This window comes from Dromiciops gliroides, chromosome 3 (genome assembly GCF_019393635.1).
Source record: "Dromiciops gliroides isolate mDroGli1 chromosome 3, mDroGli1.pri, whole genome shotgun sequence".
Classification (NCBI taxonomy): Eukaryota; Metazoa; Chordata; class Mammalia; order Microbiotheria; family Microbiotheriidae; genus Dromiciops; species Dromiciops gliroides.
This window is the reverse complement of record NC_057863.1, coordinates 537,306,710-537,327,703: the sequence shown is the minus strand read 5'-3', so window position 1 is coordinate 537,327,703 and position 20,994 is coordinate 537,306,710. Positions and strand designations below refer to the sequence as shown.

The 20,994-nt window shown below is 38.4% G+C and overlaps 1 pseudogene; it reads right to left on the bottom strand.

Moving 5' to 3' along the window:
- Window positions 1-210: 210 nt before the first annotated feature.
- On the bottom strand, window positions 211-6,313 carry LOC122747905 (annotated as a pseudogene).
- Between the last annotated feature and the right edge of the window lie 14,681 nt (window positions 6,314-20,994).

The following is a 20,994-nucleotide window of genomic DNA, read 5'->3' as shown; positions in this document are numbered from 1 at the left end:
CAGCTGGGTGAGGCAAGTGTATTCCTTTAATAGAAATTGAGTGCTCACAGTATGCCATTCAGACAATTTATCCAGGCCCCATTACCCCAGAGGCAAACAGCCCATACCTCACACCTTGCCATTTGGGAAGGGCATAGGAAAGGTTTTATCCACAGTCAAAGAAAAACTGAGTTTTGACAAATTTAGCTTTGGTGAAAAAGAAGAGTATGATTAACCTTGAATACCCATGGATTTATTTAGCTTCCTCCCCACCAAGAAGAGAACTCCTTCCAGATCTATGTAGGCTGGGGAATAACAATGATGGATGACCTCAGACTGTTCACTCATGAAACCAGCTTTCTCCATGGCAGCCTCAATTTCCTCTTGAGTAAGGAGGAGACTGGATAACTGCTGATCACCAATCATGTAGCAGTTGCATTTAAGGGCATCAAGAAACACCAACGATCCTCCTGGTTTCATTAGGGCTGCTGAGTTTCTTCAGGGTCGGCTGGTAGGTGGGAAGGACCAAGCAATATACAGGCACAATGCTTTGAGTAGGCAATCAGCCTGGGGCAGGGAGACAGGGCTCAAAGGCTGGCTCTGGGTCACATCACACTTCAGGACATGCTTGACCTTCGGTCTCAACCTCTCCTCCTTCTCAGCCTACTTTTCTTGGAAACAAAAAAATGACAAATAGAACAAGGGGTGTCCTTGATCACATAGATGCCTTTCTTTGTCTCTAGAAGTGTCTATATGCATTCAAAATACTCATTATTTGGAAGTCACCCACCTTGTAAAGGGAAAAGAAGAAGTGAGCTTTTTAAGTGCATTTGTAATGGGCTCTAGTGGGAAAATCTATTTAAGCTTTGTTATATTTTAATATATTAATTGGAATAGGCCACAAGGACTTGTCAGCTACTCTGAGTTTCTCCAAATTCACAAGAGAAAAATATAATTTTAAAAAGTTGAAAACATTTTCTACTACAAGAATGTTTAAATTTGTCCAATTTTTCAAAAAATGCAAATTGAGAATTGCTGGAAGTATATGTTTATTTTCTGCACAATTTAACCAGGAAGTTTCACATGTGTAAATTAAGCACACTAAACTACATTTATGGATAAAAGCTGCTTCTCTTTATAAATTTCTTTTAATTTTTTTTAAATTTCATTTTTAGTTCTGAATTCTCTCCCTCCAACCTGCTCCTCCCCCATCCATTGAGAAATCAGGAAATACTATACCCATCATACATATTAAGTCATGTAAAGTATATTTCCACATTAGCCATGCTGAGAATATATTTTTAAAATAAAGTGAAAGAAAATATGCTTCAATTTGCACTCAGAGTTCATCAGTTTTCTCTTTGGAGGTAGATAGCATTTTTAATCATAAATCCTTTTGAATTGTTGTGGATTGTTGTATTGACAAGAGTAGCTAAGTCTCTCATAGTTGATCATTGTTATAATATTGCTGTTACTGTGTACAGTGTTCTGGTTCTGTTCACTTCACTTTGTATCAGTTCATATGTCTTTCTAGGTTTCTCTGAAAGCATTCTGCTCACCATTTCTTATAGCACAATAATATTCCATTTCAATCATATACTGTAACTTGTTCATCCATTCCCCAGTTGATGAGCACCCCCTCAGTTTCCAATTCTTTTTCACCACAAAAAGATCTGCTATAAATAGTTTTGTATACATAGGTCTCTTTATATATTTCTTTCCATAGCTCAGGGTCCCTCTCTTCTCTGGCTCTTAACTAGCTTTACCATTCTCCAAAGTCATTGGAAAGAGTTTACTTTGGATTACAAATGGGATGGGCAGATTCTCCTCCATACTCTTTCTTGACAGGCATCAAAAGAAGTTCTTGCCCTATTCACTTGTCATCTGCTGTAAAGAGAATCCTCCAGTGAAGGCTGACTCACCTGGGCTAACATAGGCAATAAGGACACTTTCTACCCTGCGGCTGGGACATTCAGCATCAGTCACATTCAAGCTGTACACTCACATGTCTAGCAATGACATCTAGCCCCACAGGGCAAATACTAACATGGGAAAAAATGGTTTGAGTTTAGGTTGGAATTCTTTCATAGAACTGGCCTGATCTTCTATCTCTAGTCCCCTTCTCCCTCCCACACTAAGCACACTAAGCAATTTCTCCCAGCTCTGCATTCATGCATATTCCATATATACCCTCAAGGGGTTTCAGATCTCTTTCTTTCAGGTTCTGTACTTGTCTCTCTGTCTAAATCTCTCTGTTTCCTTTTTTTTTCTTTCCTTTTTTCTACCATGTGACTCCCTTTCTGGGACTCTCCTCTATCTTTCTCTAAATCTCTCTGTGTTTCTATGGGTTTCTCTGATATATCCATCTGTGTCTCTTTGTCTCTGTCTGTGTTTCTGTCTCTCACTTTCTGTCTCTGACTCACTCTCTTTCTGGCTTTTTTGCCCATTGTAACTGACACCTAAGGATCATTATTACTTTATAAAGAAAGATATGCTAACCTCCAGGAACCCAGAAACCTGTTCTCCTTCCAGCTTACACACCCATTTCACCACAGGAGACCAGTCAAATTCCCTTGGCTCTTTTTAAGTCACTGGTTGAATTCCTCTCAGTTGTGGTCAGTGTAGTCAGTGGCCACTATCTTTTTCTTTTTCTTTTTTTTTTTGCGGGGCAATGAGGGTTAAGTGACTTGCCCAGGGTCACACAGCTAGTCAAGTGTCTGAGGATGGATTTGAACTCAGGTTCTCCTGAATCCAGGGCCAGTGCTTTATCCACTGTGCCACCTAGCTGCCCCCTTTGATATATATTTTTTTTAGTGGCCACTGTCTCTTTAAAGGACTCAGAAGAAGAGAGGAGCTGATGGATGGTGAGGTCAGTGCCAATCTCAGTCAGGAGGTCTCCCTTCACCCTGCCTCTGTCCCACAGAAGAGGGCAAAAATGAGTGGTCATGGATGAGATGCTGTGAGGCATAAAGGCTTCTGGAACCCACTTCATTGCTTGAATTTCTGAACTGTGAGGAAATGGGGATTGGTTTCCTCTCAAGAATATAATAGTCACCATTCAAATTACACTCCTCCCGACCTGTTGGAGGAAAAAGGTCTCCTCCCCCACCCTCTGGCAAATGAAATCACATGATTCAGGGAAACCCTGGGCTGGTCGAGATTAGGTCTGCTCCTGAACTGTGTCCAAATAAGAGAGGAATGTATCACCTCACCCATTGACTAAGAAATACTGAATTCTGATAAGCTAGTTTTTGGCATGTAGATTGTAACCCTTGAGTAATGGAAATAATGGTGAAAAGGGGGAGGGGCCATTTCATGTTAGGGAGGAGAGGAGATAAAAACCACCTGCAAGCCTCCATTTTTGTTCACCCACCAGCTGGACATGGGGTGGCCTATTCTTATGAGAATGGCAATAAATGAGCCTTTGACACATCACCAACACTGAGTTCCAGAAGTTATTGGAGTGATATTTCTCACATGAACCAAGGGACAACTTGAGACCATCATTGTGATTCTATCAATTGCTTATATACATACTTTTACACATAGAAGAATATCTATAAATTTATGCTGTTGATGACTCCTTTTCAAATGCATTTTAAAATTCTTTGAACCCCTTTGAAGCTCTTTGTGAGATTCTCAAGAAAGTCTCCTTATTTCACAAATAATAAAACTCAATCCCAGACAGCAGTTAAGTGTGATAGATATTTTTTTTGTGGAGTAATGAGGGTTAAGTGACTTGCCCAGGGTCACACAGCTGGTAAGTGTCAAGTGTCTGAGGTCAGATTTGAACTCAGGTCCTCCTGAATCCAGGGCTGTTGCTTTATCCACTGCGCCACCTAGCTGCCCCAATAGATATTTTTTAAAGAAAGAAAAGAAAAAAGAAAAGAAAAGCCCCCCAAAAAAGCACTAAATGGGGAGTCCAAGAAACTGCTTTCTACCCCTGGCTCTGCTATCTACTATCTGGGTTAGCATGGATGAGTGTATTCTGAGGCTTTCTTCATGCCTTAGCTATTTGCTATCCGGGCTTTATCCTGCTTTACATCGCTTTCATTTCCTGGAATCTTTTCCCCTAGAATCTTCTATATTAGAAATTTTCAGTCTCCTAGACAACTGGATGGGACCCACTGGTTCTCTTCAGAAAAACCTAAACTTTTTCCATTGAACAGCTTTACTGTATTGAGTGGGACAGTCCAGGTGTGCTTGCACCAAACTGGGGGAATCATAAGAAACTTGCAGGGAAGGGTGGGGGGGTGGTCATCCATCCATTTTCTTCCTGCCATGAACTGAAGGTCATTGCACCCTAGGACCAGGCTTGCTATCTCCATTTCATCTCCTCAATGTATCTTACCATCTCCAGAGGACTCATTGTGTCTTTCTACCTTAAGTGACCATGAATTTGACCTCCAATTATACTTTTTGCTATCAAACTACTTAGAAAATACATAGTTAATACATGGTCAAAAAACTTCAACACTAAAATATATATTTTAACAGACATCTCAGATATATGACTCCTAAAAATAGCATAGCACATACATTGGGGGGAGGGATGAGGCAATTGGGGTTAAGTGACTTGCCCAGGGTCACACAGCTAGTCAAGTGTTTGAGACCGGATTTGAACTCAGGTCCTCCTGAATCTAGGGTCAGGGCTTTATCCACTGAGCCACCTCACTACCCCCAGAATTTAGCTATTACAAAGGAAACTGAGACCTGGAGAGATTAAATAAATGATTTACCCAAGATTGCATATAAGGAGTAATCACCGGAGCCAGACTTTGAACCCAGGCCCTCTGACTCCAAATCCAATGTTCTTCTCACTAGATCATGACATTCAGGGAAAGGATGACACAATAGGTACAGCTCCTTTCTTCAACCCCATTTTCCATATAACCTGTTTTCAGACGGTTTCTCACTGCCTGTCTCCGAGCTTTAACGCAAATGCATTTTTGAGAGATTTTGAGGTCTCGTTAGTGGGAGAAAAAAATTTACTCCAGAACCTTAATCCACCTAGTATACTAAATAGAGACAGGGGAAAAAAAAGCCAAGGAATTGACATTTGATGGAAATAAATAAATACTCTAGCCCCTTCAGTTCATATAATTCCTCCACAGACTTTATCAATCCAGAAACATTTATCTAATGAATACTCACGAGGTTCCTTGGAAAGAGGAACAGGTATTAATATCCTCACCCTATAAGAGAACCAGAGAGGTTGACTGGCTTTCTCTAGATCTCAGAGCAAGTTGCTTTGGACAAAGCCTAGAATTAAGAGTTTCTTCAGTCATGATCATATGAACTGCAGGATAGGCCTTGCCAAATGTGTGCTGTTACTCAATCTATAGTAGTGGTGTTTTTGTTTTTTTATTTCCAAAAAATAGCACAGCTTTGTGGTAAAAATTATTTGTGATAAAGTTATTATTGGCATTTCAGCTGACTCATTTGGGAGGGGCCACATCTGATATGCTACTGAGGTCAGTAGGAGAACTCTCCATAGGCAGTTCTTTGAAGGAGCTCCCCTTTTGGGGGAGGAAAGATTGAATGCTCCCTGAAGGGAGGTGGAGGCTTCTTCAGGAATACTAGGCTTCTTCCAGAACACTAGCTGGCTCTTAGACCTCTCTCTGTCTGGCGACTCCCCTTGTGGTGGCACGAGTTCTTGCTCTCTCAGCAGCTGCTTTTTCCCGGTGATGCACAACTGTAGACTGTCCAGGTATTGGTGAATTAATTACAGAAAACCCTAAATTCCTTTGAACTAGCTTAATTGGAAACAGTCTGGGGATTGCATAGGTTAAGTTTAGAGTTGAGAGCATTTATCTGTATTTCTTTTTTTCCTATTTCCTTGTCTTTGATTTTTATTAGTTTCACCTTTGTTGTTTAATTAATTCCCAAGTAATAAAATCTGATCCTTCTGTGAATTAAAGCTGTAAGGCTCCTTTCTTATTGGCCTGGGAGAAATAACTAAAAAGGGCAGTTCAGAAGGGAGGGTGAACCTAAAAGGTCCCTCATTATTTCTGGGACCCCAATATTAAGGCAAGTCACCCAAACAACGCTCCATATATCAAATTTTGACCCTCACACATAGTAAACACTTAATAAATACTTATGCTCCTGACTTGTTCATGTCAACTACCTGGTGACTGGAATTCTCTGGGGTTAAGGGACAAATCCTGATAAACTTACCCAAAGAGAATGTCTCTGATAGTTTTCCCAGCAGATGCATCAGAATCAGGTTTTCTGCAGAAGGGTTGGGTCCAAAGGTGATATTGGTTTGCAGATAAGTTTGAGAATTGAAGTGGTTCAAGTAAGCATCTTTTGTAGTGAAATTAGATTCCATTGTGCCTCATCTTGACACTGGCCTCTCTCTGCATCTTCTCTTCCTGCCTATCCTTGGACAATCTAAGGAGAGAACCACCCAATGGATGTTGCTTTTTCCCCTCAGTCCTATCAAACTTTGGATCTAGGGAAGTGGATAAACAGTAACTAGGGAAAACCTACGATCTGTCCTTACGCTAACAAAGAGTTATGATGTCCTAATAAAGGAACCTGTAGAATGAGATGGACAGTGCAAATAAGAGTGATGGGAAAAAACTTTCATCACAAGGCATTGTCTAGGGAAGGATGTCTCCCAAGAGGGAGTCAGGGAAGACACAGAGAAGATGTACATGGGAGTGGTACAGGAAGGATCAGAAAAGCATTCAATGCTAAGGAGTATTGTCTAAGGACAGAATTTCTTTCTTTCTTTCTTTCTTTCTTTCTTTCTTTCTTTCTTTCTTTCTTTCTTTCTTTCTTTCTTTCTTTCTTTCTTTCTTTCTTTCTTTCTGGCAGGGCAATGAGGGTTAAGTGACTTGTCCAGGGTAACACAGCTAGTAAGTGTCAAGTGCCTGAGGCCAGATTTGAACTCAGGTCCTCCTGAATCCAGGGCTGGTGTTTTATCCACTGTGCCACCTAGCTTCCCCCAATGACAGAATTTCTAGAGAGGTGTAAGATGTAGAGAGAAGGAACAAACCTGAATGGTTTGAGAGATTCAGTGATGGATCATCCGGACTATAGGTCTTCCATGATCAACCCTTTGTCTACTAATTTGTTGGTAATAGTGTTGTCTATAAGCTCCTTGATAGAAGGAACAAAATTTAATTTGGTCTCTTTGCCCATTACCTGGTATAGTGCTATATTTAGTTAACTGTTTAATAAAGGCCATTTGATATGATCATTTCTAGACCAAATGTAATCAATCAATAAGCATTTATTAAGCACCGACTATGTTCCAGGCACTATGCTAGACACTGCAGATTCAAATATTAAAAATTTAATCTGTCCTTGTTTTCAAGTAGTATCAAAGTAATTATTGGGCTTTATATAATCTTTCCTTCTGAGATAGGATTATTAAATAATCTAGAGCAGTTTCTCCAAAGTGGTACCATTATATGACCTCAAAGAGTATGATGAATCAATTGAAGGGTGAAAAATGAGTTTGTGTGTGTGTGTGTGTGTGTGTGTATGTGTATACATATTTTTGGGGGGGCAGGGCTATGAGGGTTAAGTGACTTGCCCAGGGTCACACAGCTAGTCAAGTGTCAAGTGTCTGAGGCTGGCTTTGAACTCAGGTCCTCCTTAAACCAGAGCTGGTGCTTTATCTACTGCACTACCTAGCTACCCCCAAAAATGGGTTATATCAAACCCTCTCCCCAATAACCAATCATAGGCTTGTCTTCAATATAAATAAAGCAGTCCCTTAACCCATTATAGCTCACCAATTCCCCACTACAGTCCTTCCCTGGAGGCTACTTAGAATTATCTGCTCAGGGTGATTTCATAAACTGATTTAATCCAAGCACCAACAGTCAAACCATAGGCAAAATTCTACCCTCCCAGGATCCCCACACTTTCTTTCTCTCCCCCCACCATATTATGTTGTGGTTTCTGGTAGACACTCCTCAGCAAGTGTGATCTTTACTCCAGGGCAGTGGCTGATGAATAAACACTCCCATTTCTCATCATCCCCCCCTTCCTAGCCCCTTCCCCCCACCCTCTACCCTGAGTGATTAGTACCCAATAAGCAGACATAGATGGGCTGAGACCTGCACTGCAAATCTCATTGCATTATATTTTCCTCATTTTTGAAATTCCTTATCACTGAGGCCATCATCATCCTTCCAGGTGCCCAAGTTCTCAACTGCCTCATTATCCTTTACTTCTAATTACACTGAAACTGCTCTTTCTGGAGTTACCAGTCATGTTTTAAATGACAGATCTGATGATGGTCTTTTCTCAATTCTCATTCTCTTGATCTTTGATACTGTTAATCACTTTCTGGTTACTTACTGTCTCCTCTCTGGTTGCTGAAAATAATGTGTGTAGCATTTATAGAAACTTTTATATCTGCATGTATTTTTAAAAAAAAAACTTGGAAACAGCATTTTCTAACCTATTTTAAAGATTTCTGGATGAAGAGTTTCAGTGGATTCAGTTTTGAATCCATTTCTTTAAAACATAAAAAATTCAACATTCTCCAATTAGTTTTCAAGAACAACTGATTGACATCAGGGAAGATGAATTTTTACTATCTGAATTTCAAGAAAAATCTTTCACATAATTGGTGGATGGAATTGAAAAACGAATGTCATCATTGAATAAGCATAGCGAAGTCAAGCCAACTGGTCAATGAGCTTTTATGTGTCAAGCACTGTGCTATGGGCTAGGAATACAAATACAAATGAAAAGAAAGATAGACCCTGCCCTCAGGGAGCTTACATTCTAATGGGGGGGGGGAAGATACTACATTTTAAAAAGCTGAAAAGTGGGGAGAAGAGATAAATCTGGAGAGTCAGGACTAAACTGGATTAGGAGTGAACAAGGCTGGCCAGGGTACTTCCTCAAAGTTCATGTTCTGGAAGGAGCTCACCAATCTAAGTGACATCATGCAGTTCTTCCATTTAGCTATACCTCTCTTTGTGAGGTATCCTTTTTAGCTATGACAGTCATTAAAACTAAATATTGACATAAACCAAACTAAGAGTCAGCCCTTTAAATGGCTATGTCACAATATATTAAACTAAGAGTTTTGAGAATGTAACCCTTGGCTCAAAGGACCAATTATATGGGACTCTGACATCAGTGGTGGAGACTGATTAATAATTGCCATTAATCTGAGTGAGGAGTGGGCCTGAGTTAGAAAGAAGAAAGATTCTGAGCTCTTCTGGCTTACAGCTTTGAGTCTGTGAAGGGAGAAAGACTCTGGGAAGAAGCTGACATGAGAGGAGCTGACAAACTCTATTGTGTCCCTATCCCCAGCTTGCTACAACTGAAACTTTGGGAAATTTCTCTTGTGTGAGATCTGGAACTCTGTCTCTCTGTCTCTGTTTCTGTCTCTCTCTGTCTCTCCCTGTCTCCCTGTCCCTGTCTCCCTGTCCCTGTCCCTGTCCCTGTCCCTGTCTCTGTCTATGTCTCTTTCTCTCTCTTTCTGCCCTCCCTCCATCACTGAGTTATCTTGCTCCCAATGGGAGAACTCATTATTCTGTGTGTTTTCTGGTATATATTCTCTGCTGTTTACTTTCTCTGATTTCTATTTTGCTATTGACAAAGACAAATGGGTTTATTTGCTATTCACATTCATTGAAGGGAGTCAAACCTTGGGGGCCCCCCTTCTCCATTAAGCAATAGCAATCAGTAATAGTAATAGTGATCAGCTCGAATCTAGAAATTACATCCTCTAGATTAATAATATTTAAAGAAGCAGACAGATACAATTCTAGCCCATACCTCCTCTCTCTGAGAAGAGTAGAGTGGCCAAACTCTGACTACAACATCCTGCTTCCCTTCCTGGCAGAAATCAAAGTATCCCTTGGAGAAGGATGGGAGAATAGATGCTTGAGATATCTATTCTTGCTTCCCTTTGAGCCACCTCTAGTTAGACATACATAATCTACTTGAGCAAAACAAAATAATATCACCATGTCATATTCCCTCTTACAAAAATAAAGAAGTGAAGGAGAAGTAAAATATAACAAACTATTTAAAGAAACAGTAAAGCAAATGTTGTAAAAACTATTTGTTGTCCTTCCATGAGAGACACTTGAGGCTTTGTCTAAAGAGTTATTTCAACCCTACTTCTTAGATCAGATGGACTGCTTTAACAATTGTAAAATGATTTGACCACCTCCTCTTCTTTCCTGACCTTGAATATGAATACATTCTCATTCCTTAAAAAACAAAACAAAACAAAAAACCTTACCAGCTGAATGGCATATATTTTCCCAGAAATATCACCCCCTTTTCCTTTAGCTGATTCCCCCTTTCATTCCCCTTACCTCTTCCATAAAATACTTTACTCATTTATCCTAAATTGCTACACGATGATGCTCCTTGGTTATGTACTCTAAACAGACTTGAAAATTTATAAAAAAAACAAATCTGTATTCTAGAAAACTGAAGCTGCTACCAGCCCAACCAGTTTTCCTTAGCAGTTTTTCAATTTGGCTACTCAACTTATTTGACCCCCCAGCTAGCAGATCCAGCCAGTGGGTGAGATTTTCCCTGGGCTCTCCAAGAACCCAGACTGAGAAATACCCCATCAATTTGATGTCAAAAGTGGGATGACTGGGATACCCCAGAAAAGTGGCTGTTTCCTACCACCCAGAATAGCTAGAGTGCCCAAGGTAAAATTTTATCCAATGAGCCTCCTGTGGTGATTGTTTTTTTCTCCCATTCTGAAGGTGTGGTAAGAGTCATTTTTCCTTTAAGTTTGTCCACAAAAGAAAGGAGATAGAGAATAGAGTAAATGGTATGGGGAGGGAGTAGGATGGAGGGAAATTCAGTTAGCAAAAGTAACTGAAAAAAAATTGAAATGTTTGAAGCAAGTTTCTCTGATAAAGGCCTCCTTTCTCAAACACAGAGAAAACTGAGTCAAAGTTGTTAAAATAAGAGTCATTCCCCAATTGATAAATAATCAAAAGATATGAACAGTTTTCAGATCAAAACTATCCATAGCCATATTTTTTTAAATGCTCCAACTCAGTATTGATTAGAAAAATACAAGTCAAAACAATTCTGGGATACTATCTCATACCTATTGGATTGCATAATAGGACAACAAATGAAAATGTTGTAGGGGATATGGGGAAAATGAGACATTAATACACTGTTGGTGGAGTTGTAAACTGATTCAAACATTCTGTAGAGTAATTTGGAACTATGGCCAAAAGGGCTGTAAAATCATTGACCTGGTAATACCACTAACTAGCTCATATCCAAAAAGAGATAAAAACAAAAAAAAAGTTAAAGGACCAATATGTACAAAAAATATTTATAGCAGTCCTTTTCTGGTGCAAAGAATTTGAAATTGAGGAGATTCTCATTAATTGGGGAATGGTTGGACAAATTGTGGGATGAGATTATTATGGAACACTATTATGCTATAAGAAATGATGAGCAGGATGCTCTTAGAAAAATCTGAAAAGACTTACATGAGTTGATGCAAAGTGAAATGTACTCTATACAAAGTAACAGCAATATTGTAAGATGATCAGCTGTGAATGACTTAGCTATTCTCAGCAGTACAATGATCCAAGACAACTCTGAAGGACTTATGAAAAATGTGATCCATCTCCAGAGAAAGAACTGATGGTGCCTGAATACAGATTGAAGCATTTTTTTAGTTTCTTTTTCTTAAGGTTTTTTTGTCTGTTTTTGTTCACAACCTAACTAATGTGGAAATGTTTTACATGACTACACATGTATAACATATTGAATTACTTGTGTTCTTAAGGCGGGGGAGTGGAGGGAGATAGAGAATTTGGAACACAAAGTTTTTTAAATGGATGTTTAAATTGTTTTTACATGTAATTGGGGGGGAAATAAAATTCTAAATAAATGGCAGAAAATTTCTATACAAAAATGCCAAACTGGGGCAGCTAAGTGGCGTAGTGGATAAAGCACTGGCCCTGGATTCAGGAGTACCTGAGTTCAAATCCGGCGTCAGACACTTGACACTTACTAGCTGTGTGACCCTGGGCAAGTCACTTAACCCCCATTGCCCTGCCCCCCAAAAAAAAATGCCAAACTGAAAACAGGATAGACCCTTGGTAACTCAAAAAGTAGTATTTTTCTCTGGTTACAAATAATTTTTTTACCTCATAACTTTATTTGCATCAGGATGCTTCTTAAATTATAGAAACTATTGATCAAGACTGTCTACTTTCTCAAGACTAATCTTAGGAATAATAGAAAGCATGGGCTATATAAGCCTGGTATCTGTATGGGTGGTTCTCCTTATTCTCCATTGATGCCCAGTCTGTATATAAGGTCTTGCTCTGAATCTCTCATCCCTTGGCTTCTTCTTCTACCCTCCTCCACCATTAAGCAGAAACATTTCCTTTAATTAGGTGGCTGGCCATATTGATTATGAGAGTATTTGTGCTCTGCCAGTGTCAGACTTGAGTGAAAGAATAAGTCTGAGAGCCCAGAGGGGAGCCTGAGGATAACCTCTCCCTTGTCCACTCAAATGTTTCAGAGTCTGATAGGAGACCTATGGATATTTCCCCTCCCAGTTGGGCACTATCTTAAAATAGTCATTCTGATTCAGTTTGTGGTTAGTTTAAATCAGGAAGACCAGAGTCCTCTCATTTGGGGGTCAAAGCCCAAGTATAAATGATTTAAGATCTTCTCCCAATCCTGTTTTAAACTGGTTCCCAGCTTAGATTGGGGAAAGACTAGGTCCTTAGTTATATGCATTATAAGATGGTCTCAGAGCAACAAGATGGCACTGTGGCTAGAGCACAGGGTCTGAAGTCAGGAAAACTTGAGTTCAAATCTGGCCTTAGACACTTACTAACTATGTGACCCTAGTCAAGTCGCTTAACCCTGTTTGCCTATTTCCTTATCTGTAAAATGAGCTGGAGAAGGAAATGAGAAACCACTCCAGTATCCTTACCAAGAAAAGCCCAATTTGGGTCACAAAGAGTCAGACATAACTGTAAAGGCTGAACAGCAGCAACAAAATGGCCTTGCTGTCAAAGTCCTCAAAAATAAGAGCTAAACAGAATAAGAAAAACTCTTGATACTCCACTGGCAAAAATGATTTTTTTTAAATAACTGTGAATTAAGGTAACTGTCTTTATTCATAAATTCATTCATAAGTGCCTGTGGTACTCCCTGAAAAGGAAATTTAGAACTATAGTAAAATATACCCCCACCCCCACCCCCAGACTCTAGGTAAAGAGAGAGTGAGCAAGGTCGTGTTTTTGCTTTTGTTTATTTTGTTATGGTATGTATAATATGGGCTATAAGCATTGCCTATATTCTGTGTCATGAAAATCTAGCTGGTTCCTTTTATAACTTGTGGTCTGTCAACCAAGAGGAAAAGGATGAAAAGAACGAGAACTTCTCTACCCAAAGTTTCAAAGCTTTCAAAGGATATAGTCTCATCTGTATGTTTTTAATTCTGGCCAAATTGGGAATGGAGAGAAAGACAGAAACAAAGAGGGAGAGACAGAGAGGAGAGGGAATGGAGAGAGACAGACAGACATAGAGACAGAGGGACAGAGACAGAGACAGAGAAACAGAGACAGAGACAGAAGATAGGAGATCCTTTCTTCATTTGAGTAATTTATGGTATTGGGAACTAAGGAGAGACTAATTTATGACAAGTGTAATCTATTTAATATGAATTTCCAAATAATGATGGAATTTTGGTTTGAATATTTTTATATATGCAAAATAACCAGTGGGGTTTTTTTTTGAGTTGTAACTCACTAGAATTGTTGAAATCATAGACTTTGTAGAATTTGTATACACATGTAACACTCCTCTCTTACTCTCTCCCTTCCCTTGAGAGGGAACAATTTTATTGATTTAGCATTAGGAAAAGAAAGTGATTTTACCACTTGAGAAAGCTTAGTCTTCAAATAGAACTGAAACCAGTTTAAAAGTCCTGTCCCCAGTGACTCCGAAAATAGAAGAAAAAAAGGATATTTTGTTTTTAGTTTGAAATTTATTTGGTACTGTTATGGGCCCAAAGCACCCCAGAAGTTCTCCGGGGCACATCAAGGAACCTTCTCCTTGAGAAACTAAACCAGAGGACAGACAGGCCTAAAGAGATAAGTGGAACCAGATCGGACTGAGCTAGACCACCACCCTTCATTCAAGTCTCCTCCATCCTTGGGGAAATAAATTTGGGTGTGGCTGCTGCCTTTGTGTACAGAGGGCTTGAGAGTTCTGCAGCCACCCGTCACCCAACTCCTCCAGCCACCACCAGGGGGAGGATCCTCCCTCACTAAGGGAACTTTCCACAGTCAGATGTTTACCCCCATCAGTCCTCTATAAAAGTATCTGCCTGTCTCCTGCTCAAGGAGATTGGTATCTCAGAGCCACACTCTGTGCCATGCCTTTCTCCCCATGAGAAGTCCAAGGATTTCTCTCTTGATTTCCCTTCCCTTCCCCAGCCCCTAATAAACTACTATCTTATTCTATTGCTTTTATGTGCAAGAGGGTATAATTCTTTAAAGAGGAATTCCTAAGGACCTCAAGCCCCTATCCCCTATCCCTAACCCCCTACCCCATTTTCCCCACATCAGTACTTAAGACCACCTAGCATAGGTATTGTTTTCTTTACTCTTCCCTCCAGCTTGGGGGGAAAAAAAGAGTTCTCTTTAAATAAAAAATAATAATAATAGTAATTTGGGAATAAGTAACATTTCATCTTGGGATGGGCTTCAGTGAACACTTTATCAGAATTTAATTGTTGGGTAAATTAGAAGCTAAGTCACCTAAAATGAATTAAAATAGACTATCCATTTGTAAGTTCTTAAGTAAGAAAGCAGATTGGAAGCATTTTACTTGGAAAAATGAGAAATTTCAATTCTGATCTAAAAAGAGCAAAGTTTTGTAATGAATTTGAGATAAATAAGAGCATTTTGCTATTTTGCAAAAGAGATTCAATGAAGTAAAAGGAGATTAGTTCTGAAGATAGTTTGTGATAAGATTTGGAAGCAGAGATAAAGGATTATGAAAGTAAAAGTATTGGAAGGAAGGGGAATACTGAAGTAATATGTAAAAAGAAATACAATGTGATTTGCAAGGCTCAGTTGGGGTTGATCAGAGACAAAAAGGAAAGAGAAAGAATTAAAAGGAATTAGAGATAGCTTACACTGATGGAGTGAGGACAAAAAGTAGAAAAAATTTTAAATGCAATTAATTTTGATTCCCCAACAGCAGGAAGGTAGAATTAGGTTGGTTTTTTTTTTTTATCCAAACAGTGTCAACAGGCAATCACAACTTCGTGAAACTGATGTGAAAACTAGGTTTATTATAAGAGAAATGAACACACCTGTGGAACACAAAGAATTCACAATCCATATAAAAGTTTACATACTTATGAAAGTATAACAAAGAAAGGAGGAGGTAAGACAAATCTCTACTGAAAGAGGTGTGGTATGGGAGGGGGAAAAGGACAAAACCTTTCTTGAAGGGGAGGAGCAAGGTGATGGCAAAACGAGCATTTTTCCCCTTGGGAAATGCAAGACCATGAAGATAGGGTGGTCTGATTATGTTCAAGGGTCCCAGATAGCTCCATAAGCATTTTCCCAGCCTGGCATAGACTGGTGACTATCTTGCCTCCCAAGGACAGACAATGAGTCCAATCTGGGGTGTAAACAACAAATCATGTCAGCCCAGAGGAAGGTGTGGGACTTCATCCTTGACACATTCAGACCTCCTATATACTCTGGGCCCAATGTTCCTGGAAAATTCAGCAACTCAAAAAGTTAAATTCAGGGGGCCCCTTAAGGTTCTTTAACAACATGAATAACTGATCAGTTTTTAGAATCTCCAGTATGAGCCAAGAGAGAAGCACAGGATTTCAGAAAGTATTACAGAAAGCTTAAGGAGGTTTTACACCCAAATGAAAGCAATAGTAGTGATTTATATAAAAATAAAATTAGTTCATTTTTAAGTCATCCTCTTAAAATTATTTTTGTTCAAATCTTATAATGTACATAATTAGTACTATAGCACATGCATGTAATTAGTAGATATATAAATTTATACACATACGTAATTTATAAATATTTAAATATATTGCAATTTCATGTTCAAATTTTTTTTTAAATAATAGCATTTAGGTAGTGCTTTAAGTTGCAAAGCTCTTTATAAATATTATCTCATTTTATATCAATAATAACCCTATGAACTATGAAAGAAATGTGCAACCACAAAAGTTCACAGGTTGGAAAAATGCCAATAGGTTCAAATACATTTTATAGAATGCACTGAGGTAGGGAGGTTCGGTTTACATGGCCAATGGTATTTGTAGAGTTTCTTTTTCCATTTCTGGGAAAGGAAAGCAACCTATGAAGTAAGATGTGGAATGCATTTCAAAACATTTGATAATCTCTAATAGAGCCATTATTTCTGTAGAGAAAGTGATACTGGGGGGCAGCTAGGCGGCTCAGTGGATAAAGCACCAGCCCTGGATTCAGGAGGACCTGAGTTCAAATCTAGCCTCAGACACTTGACACTTACTAGCTGTGTGACCCTGGGCAAGTCACTTAACCCCAATTGCCTCACCACCACCCCCAAAAAGTGATACTGATACTGAAATAATGTGTAATGGTGATATATTTGTTTTTTGTATAAGAAATCTCTCAGTTCTCTGCCTCACCTCTTTATTCAAGGTTTCAAAGGATAACGCGTATAAGAATGGTGTGTTAGTATCCTGACAGAAAGCAGTAGAAGGCCTTTTAAAACTGGCTTAGATTTATTTGAAGTTAGAGGATCTCTGGAGCTGTTCTCTTAAACATAACTAAGGAAGGTGAAGCAATCAAACCTTTGTCTAAGGGTATGAGCATTTAAAGAGCTCAGCATTCGTAGTTCTTCAGTATCTCAACTAAGGTACATGCTTAGTTAGCATGAACACGTGACTAAAACAGGAAGGTGCCATACAGAACACTCAGTCCTCCTGGGGTCACATATCCCAGAGGAGTTCTGTCCTTTCCCCCATGGTCTCCCTAGCAGTGGGCTCTTGGTATCTCAGAGTCTCCACTCCCTCCTTCCAGGCCCCAAAATAAATCAAGGGTGTAATTTATGCTGCTTGCTGCAGATACAAAAATTTTAAGTTCAATTCTTGTTCTCAAAGGACCAACAGGTGGGAGGGACAGAGATCAGAGAAAAACTGCAACAAACACAAAGGAGTATTTTAATCACCCCATACTTCTTGTGCCTGTCTGTCTCCTACTTAATGCCAAACAGAGTCTAAGGACTCAGGGAAGCCAGGGAGCTCAGTGTGGTTTCTATTTCAGTCTGAGGAGGCCAAGGAAAATAATTGCCTGTTTGGAAATAGCTCATTATGTTATGTAGCTAGAAATTACTTAAAGAAAAGTTGATGTGTGAAGATAAAAGACTATCTCTATCCTTCGGGGAAAACTGTCCCAAAGCCTGTTCTGATATTATAAGTGGTCATTTATGCATAAAGTTCATCAATTAAATGGTGGGATAAATCTAAAGAGCACACTTGACAGCTAAGTTCAAAAATGAATATGGTGAGGTGGGCTGATCAATCTGCCATATGGAAGAGGCTGGGGAGCCTTCTCCTAGAAAGGCATGATGTCATATAATGGAAGGCTTTACTCACTGAGTTAAAGCATTAACAGACATTCTGTAATTGGTTCAAGTCTGCTAACTATGTGATGAAGAGGCAGATGTATAGGCAGAATTGGGGTGTATTTAAAAGTCATTAGTTATCCTGAGCCAGTTTTTTGGTCTGGTTTGGTTTTTTGTTTTATTTTGTTTTTGTTTTTGTTTTTCCTGCCTGGGCCAAGTTTTAGTGAGTGAGACAATGATTTAAGGGCCTTGGGCCCTCCCTATCCCATTCAAAGCCAACATGTAGCCCATAAACACAGACATTTATTCTTTCCTGTTTGAAGTGAAGGAGATTGGAAATATCTATGATTTTGTGATCTCTGAAGGGTCAGGAAAGAGAGTTGGCAGTATATGGAGGGAGTCTATTCATGGATTTGCCAGGAGCCAAATGGTGAGGGAAATCCTAAGGAATTAGCAAAGGTACTCAATGAAATGATGCACAGCATCAGCAAAGTTGCAAGCTATGGTGTGAGCTTTAACATTAAGGTCACATATCCATTTAGAATTTATTGTGGAATATAACATAAGGTGTTGGTCTAAGCCTAATTTTTGCCAGAATGCTTTGAAGTTTTTGCCATAGTTTTTACCAAATAAGAAGTTCTTTTCTAAGTAATTAATGTTTTTTTAGTTCATGAACACTGAGTTATTGAATTCCATCACGTTTGATTCTCCCATTTCTAGTCTGTTACTTTGATTTACTTCCTTATTTCTTTTTTAACAAATACAAAACGCTTTTGATGACAGCTGCTTTATAATACAGTTTTAGGTCTAAAAGCACTATTCCCTTTAAATCCTTTTTTTTTCCAATATTTTCCTTTATAGTGTAGATTTTTTTCATTTCTTGAAATGGATTTGTTATTATTTTATAAAGTACTTTAAAGCATTCCTTTGATTATTTGAGTAGTGTTAAGGGCTAAAATTCTAGCTAAACTGTCTAAAATATCTAATGAGTGGTCGCCAATAAATTATAAGCTTTAGCAAGAGTTAGACTTTTAAGCATTTATTAAGGAGAATAAGAATTTGGTAAAGAGAGAGAAAAAGGCCTAAATTCCTAGCTATTAAAGGGAGAGCACATTTCTAGCTCCGCTCTCCACCAGAGTCCAAAGGAAAGAGCCCGAGACTCAGCGCCAGTCTCTTCCTTCCTCCTCCCACTAGTCTGCGTCACTTCCTCCCCGCCAAAGAAAAGACTCCTGGTCTTGCCCTCAAAGACCTTCGCTTCATGGGCAGAACTCTTCTACAGTAAGTATCCAGCAGGTGGCGTTATTCCAATCGTTACAGTCCCCCCTGTTGTTCCTCAAGAAAATGTTTCCTTGACGGAACAGTAAAAAGAATATAATAACTATTGCTAACTAATAATATGTGAACAACAATATAGAAAAGGAAGAGAGGAAAGTTTTGTCCAGAGGGGTGATTTTTTTTTTTGTCCTCATGAACCGACGCTTTGACATTGGTCTTGCAAAGGGAGGGCCTCTGCAGAGAATACATGTTACAGATGGTGTATATTATAACAGAAAGAGAAAAAAAAACACAACAAAAACAACAAATCAAAACTGTTCATTTAAAGTCTCTGAAAGTCTTTTCTCAGATGTCCTCTAGGTGTAGTCGTGGAATGGAAGTCTTTTCAGGGGTTGATGTGTGGATGCTGGTAATCAGCCAGGAAAACTTCCTACAAAATTGAGCTTAACACAACTTTAAAATAGCTTTGTCAATAATCAAATCAAACAATGAAAGTTCTCAAAAACATGTCTAAGGGAATACAGAATCTTAGTTGTTACACATGAAACATATAATAAAACAAAAATTGAAACATTCTTTAAAATTATAATATTACTATAGTCCCCCCTTATGGAGGGTATTTGAGAAGACAATTGCTGCGATATTAATTTTTAAAAATAATTTTTATCTTTGTTTCATCACTTTTTGCATCATCTGCCTAATTATCCTCATGCCATTATGAGAAATTAAAAAATCTAATATAATTGGTAACAGGTGTCAAGGCCAAATTCAACACTGTATTTATCATGACACCTGAGATAATTATGGGGGTTACCATAAAAGAACAGAGAAATGATGGGATATGAGCATTCCCACACTTGAGCAATATGTACTGCCCATACAGTATGCCAGGCTTAAAATAGGTGGATGGAATATATGTCCATGCCACCGAACATATTGGAAGAAACTGAGTCAGACTTAATCAGATGCATGGGACTGAGATGGTCATGGCATCAGGCATATAGGAGGGAGCATAGAAGCCAGGTGTAGAAGTGAGATGGGTGGGATGAATACTTCCAGCCATCTGTACAATATTATGGGGAAAAAGAGAATAAAATATTAAACCAAGAGAATCCAACCTCAACATTTGTCAAAAGCCGTTCCCTCGGCCATACCTTGACTTCATGCATGTCTCCCCTCATGTGACAGTTCAGTGTCTGCTCTTGCATGTATTCCTCTTGTGATTGGATGGCATCTTGGCCAACTGGCATCTGATAACTCAGAATAAAGGCAATTAATGTCTTAAATGATAAGTTCCCATAATCCAAGTCTCATATGGATTTAAAATTGAGGATAATAAATGATTGCAAAAAATGTGAATACATCTTGACTCAAAATATAATATATAATTATGCAACAATTTCAAATAATACCCTTTTTTTTACTTAGTATACAATTACTTTTGTGAAAAATCAGAACATACTTAAATACAAGTTAAAGCACAACAGAATCTCAAAGAACTTTTTTTTTTTGAAAAAAGAAAACTTTTACAAATGTTCCCCTCTTTTTTTTTTTTTTTGGGGAATATGCTTATCAAAAATAATACTTCTAGAATCAATTTACACTTGCCATGGCAACCAATTTGCCAGGGAAATGCTTTAAAGAGTTTGATCAAATAATCAGTTGAGAAAAAAAAATAACAAAAACAAACAACTCAGAATATGGGAGCACAATACTCCTAGAATTAACATTGTATTATGAAATCTAAACCATGTTTCAAAATTAGATAGATGAATGAATAGAAGAAAATACACATGGAACAATAAAATACAGTGAAATTCAAACTAAGGAAATCTAAATGAATATGAACTTAATATCAATAAGAGTATTATAAAATATAAACTTGATCACATGACTATAAAAAGCTTTTACAAATATTCTCCTTGTTTTAGAAACTAAGTATAAGACACAATCTCAAAAGCATTAAAATCTCTATGAAAATAAACCCATACCATTAATTTCAAAATGTATATGTAATAGTATAGAAATCCTATGTAACCTCTGAACTGATACTATTAATAATCTGAGTGAATTTAGAACACTTTTGATTCCGATATCTAAAATCCCCAATACTCATATCAATACCTTGCTTCTTACTTCTACATTTCT